The sequence below is a fragment of the Quercus suber genome, unplaced genomic scaffold (genome assembly GCF_002906115.3).
Source record: "Quercus suber isolate HL8 unplaced genomic scaffold, Cork oak 2.0 scaffold_1677, whole genome shotgun sequence".
In the NCBI taxonomy this organism is placed as follows: Eukaryota; Viridiplantae; Streptophyta; class Magnoliopsida; order Fagales; family Fagaceae; genus Quercus; species Quercus suber.
This window is the reverse complement of record NW_027071033.1, coordinates 1-4,133: the sequence shown is the minus strand read 5'-3', so window position 1 is coordinate 4,133 and position 4,133 is coordinate 1. Positions and strand designations below refer to the sequence as shown.

Genomic DNA, 4,133 nt, shown 5'->3' with positions numbered 1-4,133 from the left:
AGCTTTGATTCTCGTGGTTCAATCAAATGTATGTTCAGTATCTGGGGTCGAGGGTGCGGGATTTGGTTGTGGGTATGCTTCAAAGAGCCGTTGGCCTTTGCAGTTCTTGATGAAGGTAGCCCCATTGGAAGATGAGTCCCTCAAAGGGAAAAAAAATATATTTGGTTTATATTCGGATCAATTAACGCAGAAATAAAAACGAAGGAAGATATGGAGATGCGGGGTATCGATCCCCGTACCTCTCGCATGCTAAGCGAGCGCTCTACCATCTGAGCTACATCCCCAATTTGTTGCTTAAATCTAAGCTTGTAATATATCTTAGACATAATAATACTGGAAATCTCGCTCCGCCTTCCACTTCTCTGCTCCTCCCAACTCTCCGCACTGTTACCGCCGCATTCAGCTCGTTCGCTTTCTATGGCACATTTCTTTTACTCATCATCTTCTCAAATCCCAAACAATTCTTTCGTCGAACACTTAGAGGACAGCGGAAAGTGAAACCACTCCACTTCTCCTCCCGCCGCCACCAAGTCCATCCATCGCTCCGGCCTCTACAACCTACCTGTCAACGATTAATCTCAATAAGAACAAACTACAAATGCCACGTAATTCCCCTCTTTGACCGTACACCAAGACCCGCGAATTTTAGCATCAAATTTTAAAAGAGGCAAGTTAAAAAATCCAAAAACTTTTGCGTGGGTTCTAGTGGTAGTTGCTCAACATGTATTAGGTTCACAATATGCTTAATGTTTAATGTTTGATGTTTGTTAAAGGAGGAACATTATTCTTATGGAAAATGTTAAACAGCTATTATCAATTATTACAAAAGGCTTATAAAATAGTGTAGTAATGAAATTTACAATGGTAGAGCCAGAAATTTTTTTCAGAGTGACCAAGCAAAATTAAAAAAAAAAAAAAAAAAAATTTTAGGAGCTATCCAAAACTCAAACAATTATACAATGTATAAAACTTGTGTTCTAGACTAATTCAAAAGGACTAAGGAGTTGAAGGCCTAAATTCTAAAATCTGTGAGGGGCCAATAACTATATATTTTCTATAATTTAGAACTTTTTTTATGATTTGAATACTATAGATAATTGAAAATTGCAAAAACCTAGGGGGCTATGGCCCTTGGTACCTCCTAGCTTCGCCTATGCTAATGTAATAATAAATAGAGTTGAGATTTACAGATGCCAAGTGTTTTCAAAGAACCTGAATGTGCTGATGTGAACACATGAGCTGAGGAGGCTTGAATGTTTTTTTTTTTTTTTTTTTGAGAAACCGAGGAGGCTTGAATGTGGTATATGGTTTATAGCATATGGTAATAATGTATTATATGCTTACTTGGTTAATGGATTGTATTACATGATTTTAATTATGAAGAAAGATAAATTGTATACCAGCTGTTATTTTGACAACATGTCCATTTTGTGATTAAAAATCTTGAATTATTGTCTAGTCTATGGTTCTGTTGCTAGATTAAATTGTGTAATTATTATCAATTATATATATATATATATATTTTTTTTTTGAGTTGTTTAATTTTCTTATTTGTTCATATGCACAATTACAAATTGATTGGCTTAGGTTTAACATATAATATGCCCAGCTTGTGGGTTTGATATGTTGAAATAATGTTAATCACCAGGGCAGTGCCACCTTAAGGCCAGGTCCACCCTGATTTGAATTTTTTTTAATATATATAATAATTTTAAATTTTTTATTTGTCTACCCTTCAAAAAAAATTTGGGAACACCCTTAGCTTATTTTATGCCAATAAAATTAAATTTTGCTCCATAAATTATTCTACATTTAGTGGATAAATGATTGTTTAGTTGTGTACATTAAAAGAGATGTAGCTTATAGCATTGATAATGAGACTATTATGTGCCGATTTCAAAATATAAAAACTCGTAGAAGGCAATTGAAAACTCGTAGAAGACTATCATGTGTGTTTTTTTTTTATTGTTGTTGTTAATATATAAATTTCTCTTTTTATTAGATTGTATAATTTATACTCCTTAAAGAACACATTGAGAAAAATTCCAAGGGCCGTCATTGGTGAATCAAGTTTTTCAGTAAATGGACCTAAATATGTCATGGGTATATTATAGTCTGCCACCTTATCTTTTGATGAACCTTTTTTTTTTGATGAACTAGTCTGCCACCTTATGAAACTTTAGTACAACCTTAAAAAAATCACTAATATGGTATTGATAATTCACTGGTTATTAGTATATATGCAGTAAAGTATGCAGTGAACCAGCAACATTGTGCATACAATGTTTCTCCTGTCTGACGTCTCTGTCTCTGTCTCTGTCTCTCTCTCTCAGACTTTCTCTTTTAGTTAACTTTTTTTTTTTGTTGGTATTTTTGGTGCCTGTAATTTTAAAAGGAAATCTTTTTGGTGGATTAATAATAAGAAAAAGTGAACATATAATGGATACTGGAGGCAATTCCCTAGCATCGTGATCTGATGGGTGAAGAGACTATAGAACAATGCATAAATAATATTGGTTTTATTTATTACTAAGAAAAGACTAATAATAATATTGTTTTTATTGAAAATTTTATAATTTTCCTAACATCCATAATATTGTTTTGATTTTTTTTTTTTAAAATAAAAGAGCCATTATTTATTTATAAAGCAAAGCTTACATGTAGGAGTGCTCAATAGCAAGAGTATACAAAATATGGACATTGATTAAAAAAAAAAAAAATCAAACTGCTTTACTTCTAGCTTACACTTCTTTCATTCCTTCTTTCTTTCTTTCTTCTTCTTCTTTTAAACCCCAAGCTAAAAGAAACTGCTGGTGAAAATGGTGAGGAAGGAAATAAAATAGACGGCCCAGCTAGTACACTTAAAATAAAAAGGAAATCGAAGGCTAATGGCCATATAGAAAGCCGTGACCGTGAAGGATTGGCCAAATTTTTGGAGCACTCGGATGTACTTGGTGGATCTTGATTTTTTTTTTTTTAATTTAATGGTATTGGATTTACGATCTCACTTTTACAAAAAAGAGCGGGTGCCTTTTTTAAAGTACTTATTTATTTATATATTTCCCACACAAATGCAAAATCACCCCTTCGCAGCAGTCTCTGTCATTCGTCCTTGGTTACCTTGGATCCTGTTTCTGTTTCTGTATGTGTCACAACGTGTTGTTTCTTAATTCAATCACACAAAGCTTCCACATCTACTACCGTTTGATAGGTGGGGTAGATATAATAAAATAAGTCTAACTAAATTAACTAATCACAATTTTTTTCATAGTTACTTAGATAACATGCTGTGATTAGTATCCATTAAAAATGAGCAAATATAAAAGTAACATTGCACATATTAGAACTTGCTATCTCAACAAGTTAATAAACATATTGCGAAAAAAAAAATTGGATACCAAACCTTTCTAATACTCAAAGAACAATGTTATTTTATAACAGATTTTAGGTGGTAAAACATTTGTGGTTATATAATTTGCACTCATCACTTATTTTATTTTTTTTTCATTTATCAATAATAATTTAGCACCTTACTATTCTTGGACTTCATCACACTTAAACGCCCTATTTTTATTTGGATCCAACTTGTGTCTTGTGGCCAGTAACCACTAGACCATTAAATTGGATGCATCGCAACTTGCTCCACCCTTTTTGGTTTTCCCAAAGTGCCAACTTTTAACGGCTTGATTGTCCCAACACAAAAGTAGAAAATTGAAAAAAAATATTCAAACGTTGCGTGCGGGAAATGTCACCTTGTTTGCCAATGTCAAAGAAAGCAAGAAACCTCTAAAAAAGCTAACACTGATAAATGAGAGTCACTGTTTCAGAAGACAACACAACACCATTAATGTACACAACAAAACCAACAAAGACAATTATTACTACACTAAAATATTGCCAGAATTGCATGGTGTGAGTGTAGGGACATGGATTATATCTCACGCAGGCTCATCACTCGTATATTTATATTTGCTGTACAAATCAGTAGGTGACCAGTGTGCATTAAGGGAGACAAATCCAAATCTTTTTCTTTGACTCTGGCTTCAGTGTTTTAGGCCACAAATCAGGCTAAGACACGCAATCTCCTGAGCCAGATTTCAAGGACACTGCTCCAACTCACTAGTCACAAGTCA

The 4,133-nt window shown here is 33.4% G+C and overlaps 1 non-coding gene across 1 annotated transcript; it reads right to left on the bottom strand.

Moving 5' to 3' along the window:
• Window positions 1-211: 211 nt before the first annotated feature.
• Window positions 212-284, bottom strand: TRNAA-AGC (transfer RNA alanine (anticodon AGC)). The gene has a single exon. It is a non-coding gene; the product is annotated as a tRNA-Ala (tRNA).
• Window positions 285-4,133: the final 3,849 nt, after the last annotated feature.